Source organism: Coenobita brevimanus, chromosome 1, assembly GCF_032717465.1.
Source record: "Coenobita brevimanus isolate Jiangsu-jjx chromosome 1, ASM3271746v2, whole genome shotgun sequence".
Classification (NCBI taxonomy): Eukaryota; Metazoa; Arthropoda; class Malacostraca; order Decapoda; family Coenobitidae; genus Coenobita; species Coenobita brevimanus.
Genome location: NC_136954.1, coordinates 32,399,508 through 32,418,290, shown reverse-complemented (window position 1 = coordinate 32,418,290; position 18,783 = coordinate 32,399,508).

Genomic DNA, 18,783 nt, shown 5'->3' with positions numbered 1-18,783 from the left:
AAGTTACTGGTGATTTAGAGGGATAATGATGATGATGATGTTATCCTAGCTGACACTTTTCTTGCTAATTTGGACCACTCACCAGATGAGGCAGTACCCCGTAGTGTTGATAATTTGTCTCGTCAAGAGTTGGTTGAGTTGCAGGTTGCTGACCCTGAGTTGAAAGTTCTAGCTAACTCTGCTTACAGTGAAGAAGAGTCAGCCGGTGCTTCTACTTGTTATTATGTAAAGTCAGGAGTACTTATGAGGAAGTGGAGGCCCCCAACAGCATCAGCCGACTGTGAATGGGAGGTTGTACATCAAGTTGTCATCCCTCGTGTTTGTAGGCAGGATATCAATAGAGTGGCTCATGATTCCAGTTTGGCAGGACACCTTGGAGTGAGGAAGACTGTGGCACGCATTTTGAAACACTTCTACTGGCCAGGTATCTTCAGGGATGTTTCCTGGTATTGTAAGTCTTGTCACACCTGTCAAGTTGTGGGGAAGTGTAATCAGACCGAAAAGGTTGCACCTCTAGTTCCCATTCCTCCTTTTGAGGCGCCATTCACCCGTGTGTTGGTGGATATTGTGGGTCCTCTTCCTAAGCCTTCTTCAGGATTTTCTTATGTGTTGACCCTGATTGATATGGCTACTCGTTATCCTGAAGCCATTCCACTTAGAAATATCTCAGCAAAGAACGTGGTTAAGGAAATGCTAGGGTTCTTCACAAAGTTTGGTCTGCCCAAGGAGGTACAGTCAGACCGGGGAAGTATTTTCATGTCGAATGTTTTCAAGCAGTCTCTGAAAGAGTTGGGCATCACCCAGATCACGTCTTCAGCTTACCATCCCCAGACCCAAGGAGCGTTGGAGAGATATCATCAAACACTCAAATCGATGCTCAAGAAATACTGTTTGGAACATCAGAAAGACTGGGATAAAGGTCTTCCATTCGTTGTGTTTGCCGCAAGAGAATCTCCAAATGAGTCACTGGGCTTCTTACCTTTTGAACTACTGTTTGGCCATGAAGTAAGAGGACCCCTTAAGCTACTCAAGGAATGCTGGCTGTCGGAGGAAGATGACGTCAACCTGCTGGAGTATGTGATGAAGTTCAAAGAACGGCTGTCCACTGCTTTACAACTGGCGAGAGAGAATTTAGGAGCTGCTCAGGAGAAGATGAAGACTTGGTATGATAAGAAGTCCAGGTTACGCCACTTTCAGCCAGGAGATCAGGTTTTGATTCTGCTACCAGTTCATGGGCAACCTCTTCAAGCCAAGTTTAGTGATCCTTATTTCGTGGAGAAGAAACTCAGTGATGTCAACTATGTCATCGCCACACCAGATCGTAGAAAGAACAAGCAACTATGTCACATCAACATGCTAAAGTTATATCACAGGCGGGACGAAAATAACCCAGTCTGCACTGTAGCTGTTCCACCCGAGTCTGCAAGTGAGGTTCTTCCATGCAGCGTGGGCCTGGGTGATGGTTTGGGGAGGAATCCTGATATCATGGGTGACCTCCGGGCTGAGCTTTCTCATCTGCCTCCCGAGGAGGGGCAGGAGTTTTCGGCGTTGCTGCGGGAGTGCCCGCAGGTGTTCGGTGCCACTCCGGGAGGAGCTACTGTGTTGGTGCATGATGTCGATGTTGGAGACGCAGAGCCAATTAAGCTGCCTCCTTGCCGTGTGAACCCGGTGGGGGTTCCTCTCATCCAGGGGGAGCTTGGCTGCCTTTTGGACCGCAGGATGATTGAGCCCTGTCGGAGCGAGTGGAGTTCTCCTGTCACTCTGGTCCCTGAGCCAAGGGGGTCGCAGCGGCCTTGTGTTGGCTGCAGGCATGTTGGTCAGATGGCCAGGGCAGACACTTGCCCTCTCCCTCGCGTGGAAGATTGCGTGGACAAGATCGGAAGGGCTGGGTACATGAGTGGGTTTGGTTTGTTGGAGGGATGCTGGCGGGTACCTGTGGCTGGACGTGCTGGGGAGATCTCATGTTTTGTAGCACTGGGAAGGACTTTTGCATGTTCTGTGGTGCCATGTGGTATGAAGAATGCACCAGCCACATTTCAGGAGCTCATGAATGTTGTGACAGAGGGTTTGATAGGGTGTGTTGTTTGTATTGGTGATGTATTGGTCTTCAGTGACAACTGGAGGGATCAGCTGTGCCATGTCAGTGGATTTCTTGAGCGTTTGGTTCGTGCTGGTCTTGTGGCTAATTTATCAAAGTGTGAGTTTGGTCAAGCTGGAGTTCGGTGCCTTGGGTGTGTGATTGGTGATGGACATGTTGCACTGCCAGGAGCTGGGGTTCGGGTTATAAGTGATCTTCCCAGACCTAAAAGTGGGAGGGAGCTGCAAAGATTTTTGGGAATGGTGGGTTGTTGCAGGAGATTTGTTCTTGACTTTTCTATTCTTGTATCACCACTTGCGGACCTGCTGGGGGGGGGGGAGTTGAATTTGTCTGGACCGATAACTGTGAATCCTCTTTCAACAAACTTAGAGCTATTCTATTAAGTCAGCCAGTGCTCGCTACTCCAAATTTTGCTAAGCCTTTTACGATGGCTGTTGATGCAAGTGATACAGGAGCTGGGGCTGTTTTGCTGCAAGAGGATGATCAGGGTGTTGAGCACCCTGTATCTTGTTGCAGTGGGAGGTTCACTCCACCTCAAAAGAACTACTCAACTGTTGAGAAAGAGCTTTTGGCCTTGATTTTGGGTTTGCAGCATTTTTCATTTTATTTGTGTTCTGGTTTTGACCCCATGGTCATTTATACCGATCGTAGCCCACTGAAGTTCCTTAGTGAGTTTAAGGATGAAGGTCGGAGATTGACAAGATGGAGTCTGCTTCTTCAGGAGTGTTCGTTGGACATGCAGCGCGTCAAGGGGAGGGAAAATGTCGTTGCAGATTGCTTGTCTGGACTTTGGACAGATTGTTTTGGAGTAATAAGAAATTTCCTTTGTAAATATCTTTTTCTTTGTGGGGAGGTGTTGCATAGCCTGTGATTTCATCGTCCTTTGTGTAATTTTAGCGCACAGTGTGCTGAATGTTTGATCACGAGCGTGTTCTGCCTCAGTTCCCCCCTTCTACCGTTATGGTAGAGTGAGTCGTCCTTTCTGTTGTTCAGAGCGGGGTTGTCAACTCTTTGTCCCCATGGCTTCGTTTGCGCATCCTTCTTGCAAGTTGTATCAAGCTCTGCTGGCCCCTATATAATGAGCTCAGTCTCTGCATTGTTGCCACTTAGATCTACTCCTCATTTTGTTCACATCTCTGTCCTCCCCTGTACCGTTATTATTATTGTGAGTGCTCCGGAAGTCTCCAACCATCTAGCAGCTGTGTAATTTGAGTATAACTGTTATTGCATTTTTTCCTTGTACTATATAGCATAAGGTGTTGATTTGTAGGCCTAGTGAGGTTTTTTGTAATTTGTGTGGGATTCATTTTGTCAGCCAGTTTTAATATTAGTTTGTATCTGTAATAATTTATCTTGCATTAACTGAGCATTACCCAGTGTATTTTCATTTTATCAGGGCTGACTTAGGTAAATTTACTCTTGCTAATTTCATGTTAATAGAGGCTATTGCAGTTAACCATATATTTAACCTGTTTTTTGCCATTACATTATCCTTATGAGTCCTGAATGTTTTGTTGTTAGTTTGAGCATTAAACTTTAACTTGTAATTTTACCTAACTCTTTTGTTTTGAACCTGGAACTTTACGGGACAGTAGTGATTTTTAGAATTCTCACTTAAAGTGTACATTATCTTTCTCTGGTCCGTAACAATATATATATATATATATATATATATATATATATATATATATATATATATATATATATACGGGTTTATATTCTCTTAAATCCGAAATTGACGTATATTTTGATAATTAATAAAATATTCGGACACCTAGCGTCGGGCAAGAAGCACCATACGAGACTAACAAAGAAATGAGCAGACATGGCACCACAAAGACGACGGCCATTTGTAAAGAAAGGGAAATGAGGAATGGGAAGAACAAACCCAGGACAAACATAACAGTAACAACCGAAGGCAACTCGTCTGCACTATAGGCTGGTAACGGGGGAGTGCAATAGGAAGATGAAAAGTAATTTACTGGTTTACGGTATTACAGAAAACTGTTTCTGTAACTTTATATCACTGGGGGAATATTACGCCACTAATGTAACACTTAATGTGTCTATAGGCTGGGAGGGTCATAATTATAAGGGATGAAAAGGAGTAGCTTAGGAGTAGTGTGTGTTGGAGAACAGTGTCCAAATCAGCAGTGCAGTTGAATGACTGACAATGTGCAGTAGGTCTGGTCAGTGTGAAGGTGACATAGTAAACCCTGTATAAATATGTGGGGAGAGGAGGAGACTTACCGTTGGTGCGAACGGTTACAGTAGAGAAAACGATGTGAAGTAATGGAAGGAGTGACGAAAGAATGAGAAACTGTAAAAGAGGCGAGAAGGATTGGGTGTGGGGGACATGGATATAAGGTGCGGTAACAGAGGTAGGTTAGATTAAGAGGGAAGTAACGGACTAAGTGATATGATATAGAAAATTATACCTTTCTGTCTATGTATGTATGTATATATGTCTGTATGTATGTATATATCTACATACATTACACACACACACACACACACACACACATATATATATATATATATATATATATATATATATATGTATATATATATATATATATATACAACACCCACATATCTATCTGTATATATATATCTATATATATATATATAGTATAGATACATATATACATACTTATACATACACACATATATTCATATATACAGTATATATCTACTTCTGTCTATCCATCTACCTATCTATACTGACAATCGGGATCATGTACCAAAGAATTAATTGACCACAAACACGGATCTGCAGACTCACGGAGACATGTGAGATCAATTTACTATGTTTGTGTTTTTGAAGTGTGTCAGATGTGTTCCTCAGAGTCCCTCCAATGTCAGAGGTCTCACTTCTGCTGAATAAACTCGTCTGGAGGTAATAGGTAAAAAAAATGAGAGCAGTGTTCGTCTCATAATGTAAATCGCTGTAGGAACGCTTGTAGGGAAGAGAGAATTTGGTCTACTACCAAGATTAAAAACTTGTGCAACTCCGGTTACGTGATGAAAACAATGAATAAAAATACAAGCCTGTTAGGAAACTTATTCTCCTTAATTTGTTTCCATAAAAATAAACACAGACCAGTGATTAGATCCCAGAACAGTATAGTTTTAGCTTCACACCTCACCCACCATGCAAAAGTGCCGGTATAAAAATAAGTAGAAAACTGGAAACTGTATGGACTAAATTATTACGTTCGTGTTTTTTCACATATTTGATGTAATCTATCGGATACGAACTCTATAATATGTCGGTGTCAGTGGGCGGCGACGTCTATTAAAAATGAGATTGGGAGTGAAATGATGGTTGTTGAGAAGGATATTGACTCGGTGTGAAGAGCTGGTGGATGAAGACTAGAAGTGGTGGAAGAATTTTAAGTCATGGCAGTTAAAGAAATAGACGGTAATTGTCTACTATCTATCTATAGCCAGACGCCGTAATCCCATTAGGGATGGCCACAAACAAATCGACTCCATGTCGCCCTGTCCCCTGCCATTTCGCTGCCTTCCCTCCAGCTCACACATTGAAATAATATGTATCTTGTATAACCTGACCCTTTTTCACTCCCACCCTTATTCAAGATCCCCTTCATTATTCACTGTTCATCATTTTATTGATTATTTTTCGTATATTTAACCTAACATGTGCTCCTTTGGGATTCTGTCCCCCCCCAGCTCAAAAAAGAAAACATCAAAACATTGATTTGTTCCAGTCTCATTTTTTGTCTTACGGAATGAAGAGTACATCAAACTGGGTTCAGAAGTGCAAATTTCAAAGCTTAACTCACCATGGTTGGGTCGTAGTGAATTTTAGAATTAACGCGAAACTGCTTTATGAGAAATGAGGCATATTCTGCTCGAGGAGTGTGTATGCGGTGTAGGGGAGGCTTACACTAAGTGACCTGGAGTGGACACCTAATCAAGTGGCAAATTTAAATGTAGTCTCGTAAAAAAAGTAAGAAAAAAAAACATGAAACGAAAAGAAAAAAAAAACTTAGTGGTAACGAACCCAGAGCATGAGTTGGGTGGTAGACTGTCCCTCCCGCTCCGCCAAGCACGGGAAGGACGCCATGCAGATTACTGTATATTCTTGTTACTGTCAGACGCTTACACGTTGTCATGGTCAGATGTCTCTCTCATATACAGTACACTTTCACTTCAAGGAGAATATCTAAAGGTGAATAACCTAGCTCGGAGACAATAAAAATAAATTAAGAACAGACGACTTCTACTCAACTCACTCTGGCAACGCTTGCAAAGTAGAGACTGTTTCGTACAACTACCAGCTGAAAAATGGCTGTAGCTCCTGTCATGTGCAATATATGATAAAGCAAAAGTAAAGTATAATTAAATAATAAAAAAAATAATGCATAAAACGATTCACTTAGTGGTCACGAACCCGGAGACTGAGTTAGGTGGTAGTTCACCCTTCCCGCCCTGCCATGGGAGTGACAAAACACAAGGATGGAAAATCGCGATGTGTGGGAATTTACCTTTTCGTTGCAGAATATTGACTTAGTATCGAATTTCTGCCATTGTCAGACGTTTACACTTGAGAAATATACGGTTTCAAAAATTAACAAGACTATCAAGATTAACGTTTTGGCCGAAATTAAAGAACTTCGTAATTTATTCCAGTCAAAGATCACAAGAAGATGAAAGAGACATGGTCCACTGCTTTTGGTAAAGATCCATCACCTCCATACACCTTTATTTTATATCATCCCACCCATAACAAACAAAGAGCAGACTGCCTCAATAATATGTCTACTGTTCCTCCACACAACACGCAAGCACATGCCCGGTAAGTTACAAAAAACACACAGCCATCACAGGCATTCAATACCTCCTTCCAAACTGCTGTACATCTTTCCTGAACCACCACCCAGACATCCACCCCTCAGATCGTACCTTACCCAGAGAGACACCAGGGCACTTAGACTACGATGTGGCCCTCACCCTTCCCTGCTACAACACCAACCCAACATATAACTCACAAACAATCCACTGTGCCACCACACCACACCACAACACACTAACCCCATGCACCTCACTATTACAACACAGAGACTGTCAATATTAATTCCACAAGAGGTCTCTGGTAGCGCCCTGATGAAGTGGCCGGTTACCTGTGGTCCACTGGTTTCATGTCAAGATGAGTCCATTCCAACGACTACGTATTTGTGTAGACTTCCAGCTGGACGGGTTCAGTGTAATGTATTCTTCATCAGTACTTCCACATACAGAGATCCATGTTAAGTTATATAAAATCGGGTGTTGGTAGTAAGATTAAACTTGAAAAACGTTATCCAGTTCAATGTATTAACATCGTAGAGCAAGTAAAATATAAAAAAGTTGTGCTACACGGCCTCGAGCCTGGGTATCTGGCTTTGCTGGGTGGGTGGGTGTAACACGGCAGCCTTTCCTCACCAGCCAGATATTGGTGAGTAGTGAGTATTTGCTGGAAAATATTCACTCGCGGGGGAGATGATTGGTTGTCCAAGGGGTAGTTTTTACATGCTTCTCCCTTTCTCCCACCAACGATCTCTCCTGTACTAAATAATTATGGCCGTAACAATAATAAACTATGGTCATCGGACTGTTGTTCACTATATTTTTGGTTTAAATAATAGTTTTTTCCTTTTCAGCTCCAAGAAGTAAATTTCATTCTTTGTAGCCACATATCATTTTATTCAGCTTTGGAGAGACTTTTTGGTTTGAACAGGTTACGTACAGCCTTCATTATTATCATCACTTTATTCTTTGAACTCTGAAACGACATAAAAATACTGTCGCTTCTTATCTGATACCGAGTTGCAGCTAAAGACTTCCGCATAAATATGATGCTAGTCGTGAAGAAGTGCAATGGGAAGGAGGTAAAGCTGTAGCACTGTCTTTCGGTCACTGAGGTACAGTGCAGTATGTGGCTTCAATTGATGAAGGACGAAAATCTTGGTGAAATTAAGACCAAAGAACTCTAATAGTCATACTTCCCACGTTAGAAAAAAATCTTCAGTGGAAGCAGGAAGTACAGATAATATACATCATTTAAAGAAAAAGGTTTGCCTTTCCACTTCGATGTCGTGTTTTTCAATTATCTTGCTGCCGTCAGATGCTGTTATTTAACTTAGAAATATTTGTCTAACAAGAAGAGGTTAGCTAAGGCCGTCATTTACCCCCTTCACTATAAGAAACAGGTCGGAAGGCCAATAAAACCGTTTGGTGGTGGCAGGATGGAGATGAAAAAATACGTCATCGGATTGAAGAAAGGATGCCACAGACAAAGCAGTAAAAGAAGAAAAAAATGGAAACAAAGGAAACGAAGTCATCCAGAATGCAGCCTGTTTATTAGCCTTGCTGGGTGGGTCTGCCAAACACCGCGACCCTTCCCACCCCTCAAGTTATGGCTGCGTTTGAATATTTGTGCAGTTTTTTAAAAACCAAAAACTGTTGGTACATTACGTAAATGACTAGACAGGACATGGAAAAAGTAAGATAATATATAAGCCAGTAAGAATAGAAAGCTGATGGGCGCGCCGCAGTGCTACATTGCCAGGGTTTTTATTTCGTTTAATTCTTCTGTGCGATAGTTTATCACCTGAGGGTATAACTTATCCAGGTCTTATGTACTGTACCTTACCTCTTCACTACGATGGGTCATCCGTAAGTTAAAAAAAAATAACCTGAAAGTACAGGGGCTGTTATTTAATATTAAATCAACCGGAGAGGTTAACTGCTTTCACAGCGATGACGTCACTGTCATTCCTTATTTCTTATATTCTTTTCCCACCTAATGAATTTGTTAAGTCTGGCAGAGCGCTTCTGTAGTGAAAGAGATAATGGAGGCTGTATCTAACTCCTCTAGCTTGATGTCTCTACTTAGCTGAAGAAGATCGTTATTAAGTAGCAAGAATGAAGTAGGAAAACACGTCATTGGACTGAAAAAATTAATACAGATTATTTCTTAGACCTCTCCCCTGTCTAAAAATGTATATAAGTGAATGTATGTAAGTATGTATATCATATCACTATATATCTATTGTCTATCTGTTTATCTAGGCATCTATCTGTTTATCTACACATACATTCATATGCGGTATATGAACTTATCATAGTGTGCTTGCACACACCTGCCATGGCCCAATCGAGAGTAATTGCAGGTAACGATGATACATATTCCAGGTAACACTGGAGACTCTCTACCATTTGTTCTTCAGTCTTTTATTTTGCATTACACTTCTGTTTACTACGTTTGTGAGGTAAATTTGCCGGTACTTTTTTGTGTGTGTGTCCGACTCTGGGCATAGGCTTCACAGCCTGATGTCAAGGCCCAGCAGTCCTTCTACATACCATACACCTCTACATGTCACCACTTCGGCGCTAACACCCACCGTCCATATTGAATACATGCTAGGACTGTCTCATACAGGACTGGTGTATTGGTATTAGCAGGGGTATTTTTACGACATGGCGGCGGGTAGATCAGTAAAGCCTGATTTAATGAAATTCAAATCCTTAAACTGTTCCTTGTCCCAGCGGGGATTTGAACCTGGGTCCGTTAGGACTGCAGGCCACCTCTCTACCGATTGAGCCACCGCCTCCCCCAACAACATACAAATAACAAATATATATCAGTGAGCAATATAGACAAAAAAATCTTCAAGCAAAAGTTGTTTTTCCAATTTCACCTTGAATGCGGTCTTATAGTTGGCCCTCTTTAGCTTGGCGGAGATTTGCGTTGTTTTGTAGCTTACATCCCGAACCTCATTGGCAGAATAACATCATGCTCTGGCAAACATATATGCCTGTCTCTAATTCAGATGACATGAGAGCGACAGAGGAGGACTGACCTGGTGAGGAAGCGTATTTAAGGCGACGGAACAAGTCTGAGGCTTAATCCAGCATGCACGGGATCTGTATTGTGGGTGAGGTACAGGTATAAACACATAGAAGGACCGTACAGAGAAGAGTATTTGTACAGTTGCCATCGTTAAAACAACAGACACTACTTTAAAATCCAGAAATTATATGAATATTTTTATTCTTCTTTCTCTACGACGACGTAAGAAATATACACGTTCTCCCTGCGTGTGATACTACAAGATTATATGGGGGAAGTTGGGCCCTGCGTGACTGATAAGGAAAGCACCCCAACATTCCCACAGATTACGACACGTCACCGTCGCTTTATAAATCCAGGTCCCTGCTTCATTTCCAGGTGCCATCACACTGGGATAAAAACACCCTACCAGTGGTCGGCCCGGGTGTCGAACCCGCATCTTCACTTATACTAACACGATGAGAACCTTCAGTAATCTAGGCCACAGCTGTGACAACATTGTTTATACCAAAGAAGCTCAACAGGCTCTCCGTTAGTTGACCAGGTGTGCCAGGGTTTTAACTAACAAAATTTTGTCTTGCATAATGTCACTAGTATCACCACAGTATTTGACAATAACATTGGTTATGTTGAATCTGCTCATGTTATAATTGTTATGTTCAGTGTTCCATTTGTTTATAGCCCTAATCATCTCACCAGTCCATGCAGGGAACACTGTACAACCCAGCCCTCTGTCGGTTTACATGTCTTTTTCAAACGAGGTACTTGACGCCCTCCACGTACACACAACAAAAAAACTATCGTTACACCTTCTGCGCGATATAAAATGACACACGAATGAAGGTTTTTGATAACAGCCTCCTCCATTGGTATCCCTGCGTGTGTTTGTTGCATATTTATTATAAGCTATATCCATTGCTTCTCCCATGTATATTTCTACCTCGTCCTATTTGGCAACTCACCCACTGTCAGGCTTACCAACCCTAGCAAGACAGCCAGGTTGTTCAGTATGAAACACATCGGACCCCCCTGTAACGATAGTTTTTTTGCTGTGTGTACATATGACTAAGTCATGTCAGTCCCCGTCCATTCACAGCAGGTTTACTCACATCCTTTACATCCAGTCAGGCCAAGTCCAGTCCAGTCAGGTCAACTCGGATTCTTCAAGTCATTTTAAGCCTAATCTGAACTAATCAGGACAAATTAGACCCATTCACGTGTCATTTCATGTTTACATGTGTCAGTTTAGAAACATTCAGGCCGTTTGAGGCCATTTAGACCATTTCGGTCCAATCAGGCCATATTAGTCTATTCAGGCCACTTCAGGACCATCACACCCATTGCCTCACCGGCCACCACCATCACAGCCCATTGCCTTCACCCACTTCTCGCTCCTTTCATTGTCACGGGGAGAGGCAGATTTTTTTTTTTTTTTTTTTTTAATGCGAGGAAGAAGGAACCAAAGGCCATGAGCCCGCAGTAACAGTTCCCTCCAAGAGAAAAACAAAATACAATAGAGAGCCAAATTCAAGATCCGATCATTTTGAGATGCTTGGACACACTGCGTTTGAAAGACTGGAGATCATAGGCAGCAGGAAATACAGACAGAGGGAGACAGTTCCAGAGTTGACCTGTTGCATAAATGAAAGACTGGGAGTAACGGTTAACTCTTGCATTAGAGAGCTGGACAGAAAAGGGATGAGAGTTTGCTGCCAGACGGGTGCTACGTGCCCGTCGTAGAGGTGGAGGAATGCAAGCAGACAGTTCAGAGGAGCAGTGACCATTAAAGTAGCGATAGAAAAGAGATAAAGATGCAACAGTGTGGCGAAGAGACAGAGGTTGAAGGGAGTCAGTAAGAGGAGGAGAGTTAATGAGATGAAAAGCCTTTGACTCCACCCTATTGAGAAGAGCTGTATGTGGGGAGCCTCCCCACACATGAGAGTTGTACTCCACACAGGGGCGGATAAAACCCCTGTATAGAGTCAACAATTGTGCGGGGGTAAAGAAAGAGCGGAGTCGGCTTAGCACACCCAGTCTCTTGGAAGCAGATTTTACAAGAGATGTATTATGATCTTTCCAAGATAAGTCCCGAGTAAATGAAACCCCAAGCATGTTCAAGGATGGTGCAGGATTAAGATGAATATTATTAAACATTAGTGGGTATACCTGTGGAAGATTTTGTCGGGTTGATAGGTGTAAGAACTGAGTCTTAGATGCATTAAAAACAACCATATTATTTTTACCCCAGTCAGAGATACGAGCTAAGTCAGACATTAGGTGTGCCATAGCCTCATCCCTTGTTTGTTGAAGTAACTGTTGAGATGGGCGTTGCAAGAACCGAATGGAAAGGTGAAGGGTGGAGTCATCAGCGTATGAGTGGATAGGGTTAGATGTACAGCTTAGAAGATCATTGATGAATAAAAGAAAGAGAGTTGGTGATAGGACAGAGCCCTGAGGAACACCACTGTTGATAGACCTAGGAAAAGAACGATGGCCGTCTACAACAGCGGCTATAGTACGACCAGAAAGGAAGCTAGCGATGAAGGCACAGATAGAAGGATAGAAACCGTAGGAGGGCAGTTTGGAAATTAAAGATTTATGCCAGACTCGATCGAAAGCCTTTGAGATGTCAAGTGCAATGGCAAAGCTTTCGCCAAAGTCCCGAAAGGAGGATGACCAGGAGTCTGAAAGGTAGGTGAGAAGATCGCCAGTGGAGCGTCCCTGACGGAACCCGTACTGACGATCGGAAAGAAGGTTGTGATAGGAAAGATGCCTTAAAATTTTTCTATTGAGAATTGACTCGAAAACATTTGAAATACAGGACGTTAAAGCAATTGGACGATAGTTGGAGGGTTGGGAGTGGTCACCCTTCTTTGGGACTGGCTGAATGAGAGCAAACTTCCAGCAAGAAGGAAAGGTACAAGTTCACAGACAAAGGCGAAACAGTTTGCCTAGGCAGGGAGTAAGCACAGAAGCACAGTTCTTGAGAACAACAGGAGGGACCCCATCAGGCCCATATGCCTTGTTAGTACTGAGGCCAGTGATGGCAGAAAATACATCAGCTGAAGAAATTTTAATGTCAGCCATGAGGAAGCCAGAGGGGGGAAGTGATGGAGGAACAGCACCGGAATCGTCTGAGGTGGAATTGGAGGAGAAAGTCTGTGTGGGATGCTGGGGCAGGTGGCAATAGTGGTGGGTGACATGACCATGGCAACAACAATGCCATGTTTACAGGCAAACAAGAATAATTTCATTATTGTTATTTGATTGGTGAGTGAACTGGAGAGTAAAATGGGGTGATTTGTTGGTAAGGTATCGTGATTTGTGAGGTGCGATAATGGGTATGGAGATTAATGAGTGAATTTTATAGCTGTTGTTGTAATCCCAGGCTCAATCGTTGTGAAATAAGTGGACCGAAAGATACCGATCGCTCCCAGAGGTTCTGTGTGAATGACTGCTTGACTGCTTGCATTGCCATTGTGTGGTGCAAGTGGTGAGTAAATGCGATGTGGTGTGGTGGGCATCGTTTCAGTGTGGACAAAGTGGATTGTTTGTGATCCGTATCTTGTGTTGGTATTGTAGGAGAAAAGGATGATGGCAGCATTTCAGTATGGCTAAGTGTAACTTGTGTCTTCAGATTTTTTTTTTTTTTATGTGTCCGGCTCTGGGCATAGGCTTCACAGCGTGCACTCAAGGCCCAGTAGTCCTCCTACATACATACACCTCTACGTGTCACCACTTCGGTGCTAACACCCACCGTCCATATTGAATACATGCTAGGGCTGTCTCATACAGGACTGGTGTATTGGTATTAGCGGGGGTATTTTTACGACATGTCGGCGGGACTTCTGGTAGATCGGTAAAGTCTGATTTTTATGAAATTCAAATCCTCAAACTGTTCCCTGCTCCAGTCGGGATTTGAACCTGGATCCGATAGGACTCCAGACCACCTCTCTACCGATTGAGCCACCGCCTTCTAAAGGTTAGTTCTTGAAAGATGCTGTTTAGGTTTTGGATATAGCTGTAGTGCCTGTCTGTTTGTGAATTATACTGGTCATGGACCAGTCATATGTCAGCAGAGTCCCACCAGCATGGTCATAGATCAGTCACAGGTCAGCAAAGTCTCACAAGGACGGTAGACCTATCACAGGTCAGCAAATCCCACCCAGACGGTCATAGACCAGCCTCAGGTCAGCAAATCCCACCCGCATGGCCAGATGGCCAATGACGGGTCAGCAAGTGCCACTATGGCACCAAAACTTAATACAGCGGAAGGTATTTTTAAGCGTCTAATTCTGCAAGATTTTTAAGTCAGAAACTGAGGATTCGAAAAAGCGTTGGTAAGTACGTGAATACAGCAGCAATACCGACTGAGCTATAGTCATACAAAATTTAATACAACGATATTAATTTTTTAGGTCTAATTCCGCAAGATTTTTATTAATAAAGGTAATCACAAGTCTGGGATTCGATCCAGAGTCTATAAATTTTCAGTCTCGCACCCCACCCACCATGCCACCTGGCCAGCGTAAACATACAGATATTTTAGAACTGTTTATAAACTGTCTATTTACGCTCTTCTTTTTTCAGTATATTTATTGTATTATCATCGATACAGAACTAATAAAATCCCAGTGTCTGTGTGAGGTGAGATGTGTTAAATGTACTGGACAAGAAAGTGATGGTTGTTTTGACTGACGATGTGATGTGCTCGCTAACGGCAAGACCTGAAATATTGGAAGAATGTTCAGATCATGGGTCCAGTGAAAGATATGAGGGATAACCGTGATTTGAGCTGAGAGAGTACAATTTTGCTCACGTTTTAAGAAAAAAAAAAATAGTAGATAGGAACCCCCACCTTGGCTTGCTTGGCCGGTCATTCCTGCCGTCCTGCCAAGGGGGAGGGCAAAAGGGAGGATGGAAATGTCTCAGTGTGAAGATTAAGACAGAAGGTAGTTGTAGGAATATCAAAGTATGTGAAGCAGTTGTTGTGGCATTTACGAAAAGTATGATAAGGAACCTGACCGCCGTACCTTTAGTAAACCGCTTCACTGCAACGACGAAATTATATTCTTTCTGCTTCAAACGTTTGTACGCAGCTTGGGAAAAACTTTTCACATTGTCGAGGTCAGATGTGTCCTTCATGACCACTTTACTATGAGACGTCCTTCTTGAGGCGAATAACCTTGGCTAGAGATAAGAAGATTAAATTACCAACGCACGTCTTCCTATTAAGTAATTCGGTCTCTGAACTCTTGTAAGGTAGAGACTATTACGTTCAAAACCAGGTTAAAAAATCGTCTCAGTTGCTGTGACGTGATAAAGAATGAGCAAATGCATTTTTGGACATAATTCTACAACATTTCTGTTCATCAAACTAAACACAGACATGGGCGTCGATTAGGGTACAATATAGTTTCAACATCTCACTGGCCATGCAAAAGGGCCGATGCAAATATACAGGAATTTCATAACTTTATTTATATATACTAAATTTCAACGTCCTTCTCTTTACACATACTTACTGTAATGTCATGGATACCCAACTATGATAATGTCAGTGTTTGTGGGCGGCCATGTCTACTAAAATGAAGATGAGAGAAACCAATTCTTGCTGAAAGATATTCTGACTCACGGTGATATGTGCTCCTGAATGGAAAGACGAAGTGGTGAAAGAATTTTAAGAACCTTGGTGCAGTGAAAGATATGAGAGGTAACTGTGACGAAAAAGTGGAGAAAACACTTTAACATCCAGTATGCGGTAAAAAAAAAAAAAAAAAAAAAGGTGGATACGAACTGGGACCTTGAGTTCCCTGGTGGGTTCTCTCCCGTCCTGCCGTGTGCGGGAGGGACGCCACGCAGGCTGGTATTCTGGCTTCCTTCAAACGGTTATATTTAGCTTGGCAGAAACTTACTCGAACTGCTGGAGTCAGACGTGTCTTTCATTAACCCCCGTCACTCTAAGAGGTCCCTCTTAAGCTAAAGAAACTTGCCTGCCAACAGTAAGAATATGTTTTAAGAAGACGTCTTTTAATCAGATAATTTACTCTGGTGATGCTTGTAGGGCATAGGTTACTTCGTCCACTACCAAGTTGAAAAGTGGGTGCAACTCCTATCACGTGCAGAATATATATATATATAAAAATAACATGTGTAAAAACAACTGGTATAGTGGGTACGGATCCGGAGACTTAGTTGCGTGGCAGGTCACCCCTCCCGCCCCGCCATGGGAGTGACAAAATAAAAGGATGGAAGGCACTGGATGTGGGAATTAATTTCTAGCTGCAAAAAAATTAATACGTCCAAGTTTCAGATGAACCTGAAGTTGCAAAAACAATAACAACAACAACAACAACTACTACTACTACTACTACTACTACTGCTACTACTCGTGCATCTTCGATAGGCTTTCCCTAAGATAAAGAAAATCGTCTGACGGCAGCAGAAATAAGAAAGGCGTCATCATACTGAAGAGGCTAAGGTTACGGCTATCAGTACTTCATGGTGAACGGACAGTGGGACAAAAGTTTGCTTACTATTGCACTGCGTCTGCTTCACACTTAGGTTATATCCGTCACTTTCCTCCCTGAAGCATCGAATCAAAGAGCATCATCTATGGCCAGAGAAACACATCGCACCTCCCTCACTTTGGGAATATTAGTCTGCACAGAAAAGAGACAAGCAGCAGATTTAGAACTGTAGGAGAACTATTGCTTCCTTCTGTACATTTAACCCCTTCGTTAAGTGCAATAATTTCTAAGTTAAATATAAATTGTTTGATGACAGCAGGTACCAAAGAATATTAATAATCATAAAATAAAAATAAAAGTCACCGTCCACAGAAGGATAGTAAAAAGTTTTCTCATTCGCTGCGAGCAGTCTCATCCAAGTACAGAAGAAATAACTGCATAATAATGAGATAAATGATGAAACCAGAAAGCATGCAGAGAGTGCATACCTCCGGCAATGTCACTGCCATTAAAAAGGATCCGGATCCGGATCCGCCCACAAATTTAATCAAATCTTTATTGGCTCATGGCCCGCCCTTCAACAAAATTTCATTGAAATTCATTGAGAACTTTTGGAAACATTGTTTGGGATCCTGCGGATCCGGATCTGCCCCAAAATATAATCACGCCTTCCATGGCCCATGGCCCACCCTTCCACAAAATGTCATTGAAATTTATTGAGGACTTTTGGAGACAAGGTCTGGACAAACAGACAGACAAACATAGGTGAATACATAACCTGCTCCAACTTCGTTGACGGAGGCAATAAAATCTGTGGTGGTAGTAAAAATGAAATTTAAAAAGTAACCGTAATAGAGAGCTTCAGGTGTCCACAGAATAATGAACGAAACGAACACCTCCTCTCTATTAACACTCTCAGGCTCTTGGCACTCACTCTCAGGTGAATCAAATCGCCCGGTGTTAGCTGGAATAGAGTGCTAGAGCTGTCCCCGTCAAGAGAGGGTTAGTGCTGACAGGATCAACACTAAAGCCCTCGTGACTCTCTCTCTCTCTCTCTCTCTCTCTCTCTCTCTCTCTCTCTCACCTGAGTAAATCTGTCAGTGGGGCAACAGATAAAAGTCCACTAGTTCTCGTTATGGGTGAGGAGGGCGTAAGTTGGAGAGAGGATAGCCTGCTGGTGCATGGTGACAGGGAGACGATTTTTTGTGGCCACCCCTTACTGGATGAAGTCGTCTGACTATAGACAAAAAAAAATATTGATAGATAAATAGTGATAGCTAGCTAGAAGATAAATAGCTAGTTAGACAGATGCATACATACTTACATACATAAATACATAAATATCAGTAGGCCGACAGAGACCGATTGATTGATAGATTGGCAGACACAGAGAGGTAGACAGACTGACTGACAGCGGGACGGATACTGTAGAAATAAACAGACAAACTGTTTTGCTCTTACTTCGACAGACTCTACAGTAAAGTTGTCTGTTAAATTTTCACTCGTGCCTGTGAAGCTCATTTGTCACATTCGCCTAATCTGCGGTATTAAGTATAAGGAAAAAACATGGTATTTTGGAAGACACACCTGACTTAAAATGAGGAATACCTACCTGAGCTGAACGTGGCAACGACAGTGTTAAGAAGGTGATGAAAGAAAAAAAAAATAAGACAAGCCATTAAAGCCGTGATGTTATGAAAAAGTGACACCTTTAGTAGGTGAAATGTTCCTTCCTTCCTCCTCTGTCTTTCTTTCCTTCATTCTTTCCTTTTCCTTCTGCCTACGGGTGACTTTACATTCCCTCTTCTTTCTTTCATTCATTCTTTCCTCCTCCTTCTGCCGATGAGTGATTCTACACTAAGTGACAAGCCAAATGGTTTCTTGTACACCAGGAAACCATATACTACGCTCGGTGGTAACCATATAACCAAATTTTAGTGTGTAAATAAGGCGCTCCAATCGGATTGAGCCTGTGTAGGTTTGTATCCAAGGAGTGGTTGGGGTTTATTGCCCACATAATGCCACTCAGGGATGAGTGAGGCTGGTCACTTTCATCTTAAACGTCAGGACCAACTTGCCTAGCCCCGGGCTCCTATGCTCCTCATGGGGCAACACAGGATTGGATGATGGATGGATGGATGGAAAAAAAAAGAAGCTAAGATACCATTTAGTTATAGTGTAAAATAAAAACAGTTATATCTTGGAAGAATCGATTTATAGTTAAAACTGCCTACCTACTTCAAGTCCAGCGTTGTAGCTAAAGAGTTAACTTGATGAGAAAAAATAATAAATTAGATGATAAATTTAAAAGCATCCAGTAAAGCTGTTCTGTTGTAAAATATGTATAAATCTGT